Here is a 12,267-nt window from a genome sequence, read left to right as displayed (position 1 = left end):
CAGAGAAGCAACTTAGAACTGAGGAGAAATTTCCTGACAGTGAGAAAAAAATTCATCAGTGGAACAGAAGTTGCCTCCGGAAGTTGTGAATGTCCCAACACTGGAAGTCTTTAAGAAGATGTTGGATAGCCATTTGTCTGAAACGGTATAGGGTTTCCTGCCTAGGCAGGGGGTTGGACTAGAAGACCTCCAAGGTCCCTTCCAACTCTACTATTGTATTGTATTGTATTGTAAGGAAGGAAGGAAGGAAGGAAGAGCAATAGCGCTTAGACCAGTGGTTCTCAATCTTCCTAATGCCACGACCCTTTAATACAGTTCCTCATGTTGTGGTGAGCCCCAACCATAAAATTATTGTATGTTTTCCGTATTTTTTTGAAAATATGTATTTTCCAATGGTCTTAGGCGACCCTTGTGAAAGGGTCACTTGGCCCCCCCAAAAGGGGTCCCGACCCACAGGTTGAGAACCACTGACTTAGACTTCTATACCACTTCACAGTGCTTTCCAGCCGTCTCTAAGCAGTTTGCAGAGTCAGCCTCTTGCCCCCCAACAATCCGGCTCCTCAATTTACTGACTTCGGAAGGATGGAAGGCTGAGTCAACCTTAAATCAGTAAGGATCGAACCCCAGACTGTGGGCAGAATTAGTCTGCAATGCTGCATCCTAACCATTGGGTGGGTACGTAGGTAGGGAAGGTAGGTAGGTGGGTAGGTAGGGAAGGAAGGAAGGAAGGAAGGAAGGAAGGAAGGAAGGAAGGAAGGAAGGAAGGAAGGAAGGAAGGAAGGAAGGAAGGAAGGAAGGCAATAGCTTCACTGCTTCACAGTGTTTTATAGTCCGCTCTTAATGGTTTAGAGCCTCTTGCCCCCAACAATCTGGATATCATAACACTGACCTGGGAAGGATGAAAGGATGAGTCAACTTGAGCCGGTTAAGTTTGAACCCCTAGTAGTTGGCAGAGTTTGCCTGCAATACTACATTCTAAGCCCTGTGCCAACACGAATCTAACGTATGTGGAAGTAGGAATGCCATGATAGCAGTCTTCCAATATTTGAGGGGCTGCCACAAAGAGGAGGGGGCTCAAACTATTCTCCAAAGCCCCTGAAGGCAGGACAAGAAGCAACAGATGGAAACTACCTAGAATTAAGGAGAAACTTCCTGACAGTTAGAACAACTAACCAGTGGAATAGCTTGCCACCAGAAGTTGTGAATGCCCCAACACTGGAAGTCTTTAAGAAGATGTTGGATAACCATTTGTCTGAGGTGGTATAGGGTTTCCTGCCTAGGCAGGGGGTTGGACTAGAAGACCTCCAAGGTCTCTTCCAACTCTGTGGTTCTGTAAATCCTGGAAAGAACTGGAATTTCTGCAGATTGTTCACTAGGCTGATTTGACTCTGCTTTGGAACCCCCCCCCCAAAAGGAGAATTATAGAGCGAATGGTGGACCCCGAGTCCTACAGAATTGGTACCCGAGAATCCACAAACGAATTTGGAATTAACAAGAAGATTAATTTGAAAGGGGGGGGGGGAAATCATGCATGGTGGCTTTTGTTCTTTGACATCTGTCCTGGGGGCTATTAAAGAACTTGCGTCCTCTTTTGCAACTATCGTCGTTTCTTTTCCAAACCCAAATGAAAATATTTCAGCACCTCAGGCAATTGGTGTCCAACTAAACGGATCATCGGTTTGGCCAACGCTGTGAAGCGACGCAGAAGGTTCAGGTCATTAATTTGAAAAGCGTTTGGAGGGCTGGAAGGAAAAGTTCCCCTCCTAAGCCAGGTTATGTAACCTGCTGGTCACCTATTAACTCTTCAATCAGTTTGGCCAAATCTGGAAAACAAATGGCCAAAGGCCAGCCCTTTGGTGGAAGGGTCACCTTGAGAGGTAGGCACTTTTCTGGTTCTGCTTCCAAATCGTGACCACGATTCCTTGTTACGAGATAGGCAACAGATGAATAAAATAAAAATTCACCAAGAAATCTAAGCAAATGATTCTCAACTGAAGCCTCTTTCTGTCAAACGTTTGGGAAGGAGAAGCAAAGATTCCCGACGCACAACCGTTGATTTTCATCATGTCTCACTGATCCATAGCTAATAAATTTTGGACATCTTAGCAATCATTTCTCCCCAAAACTATGGCGAGCTTCCATTTCATTTTTAATGAGTTTAAAAAAATAATAATAGCAAAAACAGGATAGCAGTCTTCCAATATCTCAGGGGTTGCCACAAAGAAGAGGGAGTCAAACTATTCTCCAAGGCACCTGAGGGTAGAACAAGAAGCAATGGGTGGAAACTAATCAAGGAGAGAAGCAACTTAGAACTGAGGAGGAATTTCCTGACAGTTAGAACAATTAATCAGTGGAATTTACATGCCTCCAGAAGTTGTGAATGCTCCAACACTGGAAGTCTTTAAGAAGATGTTGGATAGCCATTTGTCTGAAACAGTATAGGGTTTCCTGCCTAGGCAGGGGGTTGGACTAGAAGACCTCCAAGGTCCCTTCCAACTCTGCTATTGTATTGTATTGTATTGTATTGTATTGTATTGTATTGTATTGTATTGTATTGTATTGTATTGTATTGTATTGTAATAATAATCCAAAACCACATTGCAGTTTAAGAGATGTGGACTTCCAATTCCTAGAACTCCCCTGCCAGCATAGGGAATTATCAGTGCTAGAAGGGTGGGAGGTTGGAGGAGGGGGAGGAGGAGGAGGAGGAGGAGGAGGAGGAGGAGGAGGAGGAGGAGGAGGAGGAGGAGGAGGAGGAGGAGGAGGAGGAGAAGAATGATTTTGGGGTCCTTGATGGTCTCTGAGCTTGGTGGTTTTTTTGTAGACATTTCATGACCCAAGTAAGTAACATCATCAGTGGTGGAAGGGAGTGGGGTTTGTGGAGAGGAGGAGATGGAGGAGGAAGTGGAGGAGGAGCAGGAGGAGGAAGAGGAGAAAGGAGGAGGACTGCGGCGTTCTCGGTGCTCTCTGAGTTTGGTTGTTTTCTTGCAGACGTTTCATGGCCCAACTAGCGAATATTATCAGTGCTAAAAGGCATAGGGATTTGTGGAGAAGAGGAGGAGGTAGAAGGACTTTGGGGTCCTTGGTGCTCTCTGAGCTTGGTGGGTTTCTTTTGGTAGACATTTCATGACCCAACTAGGTAACATCATCAGTGCTAGAAGGGAATTTGCAGGAGTTAAGTGAATCTGCCTTCCCCCTGGACTTCGCTTTTCAGAAGGTCGCAAAAAGGGAATCACTTCACCCCGGGACACTGCAACCGTCATAAATATGAGCCAGTTGCCAAGTGTCTTGAATTTTGATCTTGTGACTAAGGGGATGCTGCCACTGTCATAAGTGTGACCAACGGCCATACACCACTTTTTCAGCGCTGTAACTTCAAACGGCCACTAAACAAATTGTTGTATTTCAAGGACTACAAGTCCTAGCCATGAATATAAAGGGGCAATTCCCCACCCCCCAATCCACTCATCTTTCAGACTTCTAAGCAGATTCTCGCACTCATTCTGGAAAATTCCATGCTCCCAATAAACGAACTCGTAATTTATGAGTCCCCGTGAAGAATAACTCTGGAATTCACGCAGGGGGTACAAAGACTCCCGTAATCGCCTTTCATATTTTAAAATAACTTGTGAGATCCTTACGATATCGGCAAGATGCGATGACGTCTATCGCCACATCCCATTCCCGAGGTGCATAGGTTATCATCCATGCTCCTTTTCATTGGCTGGTGCCCCAATGTCCTTCTCTGACTCATCGGGCCAAGAATATGTGGCAGGTGATGTAGAGAGCCCTCAGGGATTCATGGTCTGGGACCTCATCAGCAGGTTTAATGGACTGGAACAGAATTAGCATTTTTATGCCCCGGAGGGAGCATCGCTCTGCGCCTACCAAGGATGTTTGAGTGGGTGGCTCACTTAAGCAGACCAGGTGACTTCTTCGAAAACTAAGCCATTGAGAAGGCTCTGGGAACAGGTAGCCCTCAACTTTTGACTGTGATGGGGGGGCGGGAATCAGAATTTCCACTGCTCGAATTTCCACACACAGATTTTAAACCTGAATTGTTTTTATTAGATATCGTATCAGAAAAACTGGACCAGAAAAGCATGTCTTTAATATTGCATGTCTTAACAGCAGCAAGGAATAGAGAAGAGAAGGGAAGGGAGGGGAAGGGAAGAGAAGAGAGAATGGAATGGAATGGACAGGAAGGGAAGAGAAGAGAAGAGAAGAGAAGAGAAGAGAAGAGAAGAGAAGAGAAGAGAAGAGAAGAGAAGAGAAGAGAAGAGAAGAGAAGAGAAGAGAAGAGAAGAGAAGAGAAGAGAATAAGAGAAGGGAAGGGAAGGGAAGAGAAGAGAGAAAAGAAAAGAGAAAAGAGAAGGGAAGAGAGAATGGAATGAAATGGATGGGAAGGAAAGAGAAGAGAGAATGGAATGGAAGAAGAGGAGAGGAGAAAAGAGAGAATGGAAGGGAAGGGAAGGGAAGAGAGAATGGAATGGAATGGAATGGACAGGAAGGGAAAAGAAGAGAAGAGAAGAGAAGAGAAGAGAAGGGAAGGGAAGGGAAGAGAAGAGAAGAGAGAAAAGAGAAGAGAAGAGAAAAGAGAAGAGAGAATGGAATGAAATGGATGGGAAGGAAAGAGAAGAGAGAATGGAATGGAAGAAGAGAAGAGAAGAGAAGAGAAGAGAAGAGAAGAGAAGAGAAGAGAAGAGAAGAGAAGAGAAGAGAAGAGAAGAGAGAATAGAATGGAAGAAGAGAGGAGAAGAGAAGAGAGAATGGAATGGAAGAAGAGAAGAGGAGAGGAGAGAAGAGAGAATGGAATGGAAGGGAAGGGAAAAGAAGAGAAGAGAAGAGAGAATGGAGTGCAATGGAAGGGAAGAGAAGAGAATAACAGAGTTGGAAGGTCTTCTTGGAGGTCTTCTAGTCCAACCCCTTGCTTGGGCAGGAAACCCTACACCACTTCAGACAAATGGCTATCCAACATCCTCTTTAAAACTTCCAGTGTTGGAGCATTCACAACTTCTGGAGGAAAGTTGCTCCACTGATTGATTGTTCTATTTTTGCACAATACTGGAAAAATGAAGATATACCGCGAGATGAAGGGATAATCAAGAAGATGCAGAAATGGATAGATTGACATTGAAAATTAAGCAGAAAGAGGATGTAGAATATTATCAAACATGGAATTCATTTTACCAATGGTTGAAAAAATGCGGTGGAGAGTTTAAAAATATAATCAATATTGTCAAGCAAATTAAATACCCAGACCACATGATGTTTATAAAGCACTAAGAAATGTATTTAATGGAAAATCAATTTTTTTAAAAAAAGAATTTCCACTGCTAAGCAAGATGGAGGTTAAATGACCGATGTTATAACCTTTCAGTTTCAGAAAATCGTGACTGTCAATAAATGGATCACAGGGTCGTTAAGTGAATCTGGATCCCCCATTGGCATGACCGATCAGAAGCCAGTACAGAAGAGGGCAAATTAGCATGGTGTAGGATCCTGCAATCCATTGTATGCTGGTTGGGAATCTAGTTTCCCCATTGCCGTTGCTGGTCAGAAGGTCGCAAAAGGGGACACTACACCCGTCATAAGTATGAGTCCATTGCTGAGTGTCTGAATTTTGATCGCGTGGCCACGGAGAACCTGCAACGGTTATAAGTATGAGAAACGGTCACAAGACCATTTTTTCAGTGCCGTTTTAACTTTGCTCTTTAAACAGAGAGTTGTATTTGTTAAAAATAACATCTGCAGTCCAACGTTTTTCAGGATGCGGCCGGAAGCTTTGATCCCTGGGAAGTATCATTAATATAAGTTCGTTTATTCGTATTTAGGGGCAAGAAAAGGGAAGGTCCAATCCACCGGATTCTCTGACATTTGATATCATCCTCTCGTTTTAATGACCCCATAATGCCTTGTGGGGTGGAGTCTGGGCAATGAATGGAGCTGTGGGTTTTCTGGCCGGATGCCCTTCCCTGTCGCTGGTGTGGAGTTTTGTTCGGCAGATATATTGTCATCCTGCCCAGAGAGAGAAATATCTGCCTCTAAATAGGATCAAAGTTCACAGCTCCACCTCTAGGTCGCTAAGGGAATCTGGCTTCCCCGTTGACTTGGCTCGTCAGAAGGCGGCATAAATATGAACCACTTGTCCAGCATCCAAATGTAAATCACATGACTACAGGGATGTGAAGTGTGAAAAATGGTCCCTTTTTCTGGTGCTGTTGTAACTTTGGTCAACTGTTGAACTGTTGTAAGTCAAGGACTACCGGTTTACAATTTTACTGTAGACCGTGTTACACAGGGGTGTCAAACCCAAGGCCCGCGAGGCTGTCAGATTCGGACGCGCTGGGCCGTTCTTGTCTATGAAGCGTGGAGAGGAAACATGCCAGCAGTTTGGAGAGTGGAGTCAAGCTGGCCATGCCCACCCCATTGACCACACCCACCTGGTCGGCCATGCCCGCCTAGCCCCTCCCCCCCAGCTCAAACACAGCCCTGATGCATCCCTCAATGAAATTGAGTTTGACACCCCTGGTGTAACAGTAGTGCGAGATGATTTAATAGATGTGGGAATGCAGTGAACATAATATATCTTAACTTCAGATCAAAATCCAGATTCTTAGCAACTGTCTCATATTTATGACGGTTGCAGTGTGTCCCAGAATCACATGATCCCCTGTTGCAAACTTCTGGATGAGCAGTCTATGGGGGAAGCCAGATTCACTTAACAACCGTGTCACTAACTTAACAACGGCAACCCTTCACTTAACAACGGTGGCAATAAAAGTTGTAACTGGGGCAAAACTCCCTTAACAAAATAAATTCTGCTGCACTAGGGACCTTCTACCCTATGTGGTGGGAGTGCACGAAAGCGAGGGCTTTTTGGCACCAGGTAAGAAAGTATTTGGAAGAGATGCTAAATCAAAGAATGGAGTTGAGGCCAGAATTATTTCTACTAGGGATCACAAAAGAAAAACATGGCAAATATGGACTATATTTAATGCTGCATGTTTTAATGGTGGCAAGACTGGGTTTTGCACAAAAATGGAAAAATAAGGAGACTTCCTCAGAACAAGAAATAATAAATAAGATACTGACTTGCGCAGAGATGGACAGACTGACTCTAGAACTCAAAGACAGGAGAGAGACGGAATATCACGAAATCTGGGACAAATGGTACCGATGGAAAAGGCCGGGACAGAAAAACACAGACAAGTTAAGAATTGGAAAATATGGTATTAAGAAGGCGTGATAGGTAGGAATTGGGTATGTATTTGAATAGTTAGTAATTATATAAAAGAAAGGATCAATGGACAAGTAATCTGATTGACTGCATACAACTATGTAATGGATATAAAATGTAGTTGTCGTAAGATCTAATCACTATATGGAAACTTTTATGCCAGAAATGTCGCACTATGTCCAATGTTTTTAATGGTTGTCTAATAAAAAACTTTTAATTAAAAAAAAACAACAAAATAAATTCTGGACTCAGTTGTGATGGTACGTTGAGGACTACCTGTATAGGATTTCCTGCTTGAGCAGGGGGTTGGACTAGAAGACCTCCAAGGTCCCTTCCAATTCTGTTATTCAGTTATTTCAGTGTTTCTCAAACTTGGCGACTTTAAGTCCTGTGGACTTCAACTCCCAGAATTCCCCAGCCAGCTATGCTGGCTGGGGGATTCTGGGAGTTGAAGTCCACAGGACTTAAAGTTGCCAAGTTTGAGAAACACTGAGTTATTTGGTTAGTTAGAAAGCACCTTTGTTTAACCTTAGTTCTTCTCAGCCCTCCGGTTGTAACTAGAGAATTGGAGGAAGGGGGGGGCGTGGCTATGGGCACAGCCCCCTTCTCACCTCTTATAAGGAGCCACAGGTCTCACAGGACAGTCTACTTGGTCCTATTGAAGGACTTTAGACACCCTGTGGTCTTCTCCAGCAAAGTCAACCGGCCGGTCCATGGGAAGCCCGAAGGAGCTGCTGCGGAGGCCTCTAGTCGGGTTCTGGGCATGGCTTTTGTGCGGTGAGTTGGCATCGGCACCGTTCACAGATGGAGGTGGGCATGTTCAGCCCTGGGGGGGTTTAATTAAAGATGCAATCGAGGGAGAAGGAAGGGCTGGAAGGTGGATAGTAGACAAGGAGAACTTTGCAAATCTGAATAGCGGAATGCTGTAACATATAGTTGGAAGGGTCCTTGGAAGTTGGAATCCTGCATTCAGTTCTGGTCGCCACGATGTAAAAAAAGATGTGGAAACTCTAGAAAGAGTGCAGAGAAGAGCAACAAAGAGGATTAGGGGACTGGAGACTAAAACATATGAAGAACGGTTGCAGGAACTGGGTATGTCTAGTTTAATAGAAAGAAGGACCAGGGGAGACATGATAGCATTGTTCCAATATCTCAGGGGTTGCCACAAAGAAGAGGGAGTCAAACTATTCTCCAAAGCTCCTGAGGGTAGAACAAGAAGCAATGGGTGGAAACTAATCAAGGAGAGAAGCAACTTAGAACTGAGGAGAAACTTCCTGACAGTTAGAACACTTAATCAGTGGAACAGAAGTTGCCTCCAGAAGTTGTGAATGCCCCAAAACTGGAAGTCTTTAAGAAGATGTTGGATAGCCATTTGTCTGAAACGGTATAGGGTTTCCTGCCTAGGCAGGGGGTTGGACTAGAAGACCTCCAAGGTCCCTTCCAACTCTGCTATTGTATTGTATTATATTGTATTGTATTGTAAGTTTCAATCAGACCAGAGCTGGAAGGGACCTTGGAGGTCTTCTAGTCCAACCCCCTGCTCAAGCAGGAGACTCTCTACCATTTCAGACAGGTGGCTGTCCAATCTCCTCTTAACTTACACCTCCAGTGATGGAGCACCCACAATTTCTGGTGGCAAGCAGTTCCGATGGATACTGTAATTGTCCTCACTGTCAGGAAGTTTCTCCTTAATTCCAGGTTGCTTCTCTCCTTGAATAGTTTCCATCCGTTACTTCTTGTCTTGGTTTCTGGTGCTTTTTGGAAAATAGGTTGACCCTCCTCTCTTCTTTGGGGGAGCCCCTCAAATACTGGAAGACTGATATCACGTCCCCCCTTTTCTCTAGACTGGCTAAACCCAAATCCTGCAACCGTCCTTGGTATGTTTTAGTCTCCAAGCCTTTGATCATCTTAGCTGCTCTTCTCTGCACTTTTTCCAAAGTCTAAAAATCTTTTTGGTAGAGTAGTCACCAAAACTGGATGGAATATTCCCAAGTGTGGCGTTACTAAAGGCTTTATAAAGTGGTACTAATCCTTCATGTGATTTTGATTCTGTTTATACAGCCCAGGATGGTGTAAGCTTTTTCGGCTGCTGCCGCACATGGCTGGCTCATGTTTAAGGGGTCGTCCCCTAGGACTCCAAGGGCCCTCTCACCGTTACTGTTTAGGTCAGGGGTGTCCAAACTTGGGAACTTTAAGACTTGTGGACTTCAACTCCCAGAATTCCCCAGCCAGCATGGGAGTTGAAGTCCACAAGTCTTAAAGTTCCCAAGTTTGGACACCCCTGGTTTAGGTCTTCTAGTCCGACCCCCTGCTCTAGCAGGAGACCCTCTACTGTCTGGGTCAAATGGCAGTCCAGTCTCTTCTTAAAAATCTCCAGGGATGAGGCACCCACAACTTCTGGTGGCAAGCTGTTCCACTGGTTAATTGTCCTCTCTATCAGGAAATTTCTCCTCCGTTGGTTCTAATAACCACAAAATATACCCTGATGTGGTTCTAGGCAAGTTTTGACTCCAGGTTAATTAATTAGGGAAACGCAGAGTGAAGTTAGCATTTCAAATTTTGTTTGTCTGTGTTGTTTTACTTGACAATTACAAACAGTTTTGGCAAAAGATGCAGAAAAAAAAATGTTTTCCTGCAACTGGCATAAGAGCTCGGCTCACACAAAATGATTAAAACCAGGTTAGGGCAAGACTTGGTGACCACTTGCGTTGTGTGCTAAGCTTGGTTAGTAGTAACGTTGGTTAATCTTTTTTGTAGCTTAAGGTTTGTAGCTTAAGTATTAAGGCAAATCTTTATACATGAATGTTGGGATTAATTGTAGTAAATTGTAGTAGTCAATTAAGGACTACCTGTCCTTAAATTAAGCCCTTTACCTTAAATCCTTGACTTAAGATAAAGGTAAATGTTCCCCTCGCACATATGTGCTAGTCGTTCCTGACTCTAGGGGGGGCAGTGCTCATCTCTGTTTCAAAGCCGAAGAGCCAGCGCTGTCCGAAGACGTCTCCGTGGCCATGTGGCCGGCATGACTCAATGCCAAAGGCACACGGAACGCTGTTCCTTTCCCACCAAAGGTGGTACCTATTTTTCTACTTGCATTTTTTAATGTACTTTCGAACTGCTAGGTTGGCAGAAGCTGGGACAAGTAATGGGAGCTCACTCCGTTACGCGGCGCTCGGGGTTCGGACCGCTGACCTGCTGACTTTTCTGATCGACAAGCTCAGCGTCTGAGCCACTGAGCCACTGCGTCCCTATGTCCTTGACTTACAACCATTCATTTAGTGGCTGTTGGAAGTTACAACGACAGTGAAAAAAAGTTACTTACGACCGTTTTTCATACTTACGACCATTGCAGTATCCCCATGGTTACGTAATCAAAATTCAGATGCTTGGTTACAGGCATGTACTTATGACAGACACAGGGTCCCCTTTTGCGACCTTCTGAAAAGCGAAGTCAGTGGGGGAGCCGGATTCACTTAACAACCGTGTCGCTTAACAACTGCGGTGACTCACTTAAACAACTGTGGCCAAGAAAGGTTGTCAAATGTTGCAAAACTCATTTAACACGTGTCTCGCTTAGCAGCATAAATTTTGGGCTCGTTTGTGATCGTAAGTCGAGGACTTACCCGAACTGTAAATGTAGATCTGTAGAAATGTGCAATCTGGAGCATTCATGAGAAACCCATGTGCCACTTGTAGAATGTTTGAATAAACGCCCTAGACTGGACTACTGCAGTGTGCTTCTCGTGGAGCTGCCCTTGAAGGCCTCTCAGAAACTGCAAGGGCAGTGCTACAAAATGCAGCACTCTGTGTATGGACAGAGGAAGTAGATGAAGAGTCCATTTGGTCTAGAGGTGAAGGCACCAGGATAGAGCCCAGGAGACGGGGAGTTCTAGTCCCGTCTTAGGCACGAAAGCCAGTTGCGGCGACTTTGGGCCAATCACTAGGAGACTGGGAGTTCTAGTCCTGCCTTAGGCATGAAAATTGGCTGTGTGACTATGGGCCGACCCCCAGGAGACTGGGAGTTCTAGTCCCACTTTAGGCATGAAAGTTGGCGGTGTGACTATGGGCCGACCCCCAGGAGACTGGGAGTTCTAGTTCTACCTTAGTCGGGAAGGACACTAGGCAACTTTGGGCCAATCACCAGGAGATGGAGAGTTCTAGTCCTACCTTAGGCATGAAAACTGCCTGTGGACCAATCACACTTTCTCATTCCAGCCCACCTCACAGGGTTGCTGTTATGGGAAAAATAGGAGGAGAAAGGAGTAGTGAATTATTTATAAAAATAATAAGATAAAATGAATATATATGGTTGTAAATGAATATATATAGTTGCATATATATATATAATGTACGTCTTTGGTTGTTCGGGTTTTCTCCCTGCTTCCGGCACCAAGCCGGAAGCACCAAGCCAGAAGCACCAGCCTGAAGATGATGAATGAGACTTCATCGAAACGTCGTGAAGATACTTCCAATTCTACGCGGGAGAAAACCCGAACAACCAAAGACGTACATACAAACACCCACGAAAACCTCAGAAAACACACACACACACACACACACACACACACACACACACACACACACACACACACACACACACACATATATATATATATATATATATATATATATATATATATATATATATATATATATGTGTGTGTGTAAATTAATATGTATATAGTTGTAAATGTATACATATATATAGTTGTGTGTGTAATAAAATATTTCCTATTACGGGTTCTGCTTTGGCATCCACTAGGTTTCTGGGGGCAACTGTAAAAAAATTAGTTCTTTCAAAGGTTTACTTGGCCTGGATCCCCTTCCCGCCCTCCCCCCCCCCCCCGTTTCCTCCTCAGGGTAAAACTGGAGCCCCAGGTACCTGCGTGGGTGTTATTGGGAGCAGGAATCGGACCTGAGCAATGATTAGCAAAGGAGGTTTTATCTCGGAAGGAGATTTATTGATGGGAAATGCATGAAGGAGTTTGTACCCAGCACAATCCAGCCTGTCCGTGGGGGACTAGGCT

This window comes from Natrix helvetica (genome assembly GCF_964273705.1).
Source record: "Natrix helvetica genome assembly, chromosome: 5".
NCBI classification, from domain to species: domain Eukaryota; kingdom Metazoa; phylum Chordata; class Lepidosauria; order Squamata; family Natricidae; genus Natrix; species Natrix helvetica.
Note: the sequence above shows the minus strand (reverse complement) of the source record.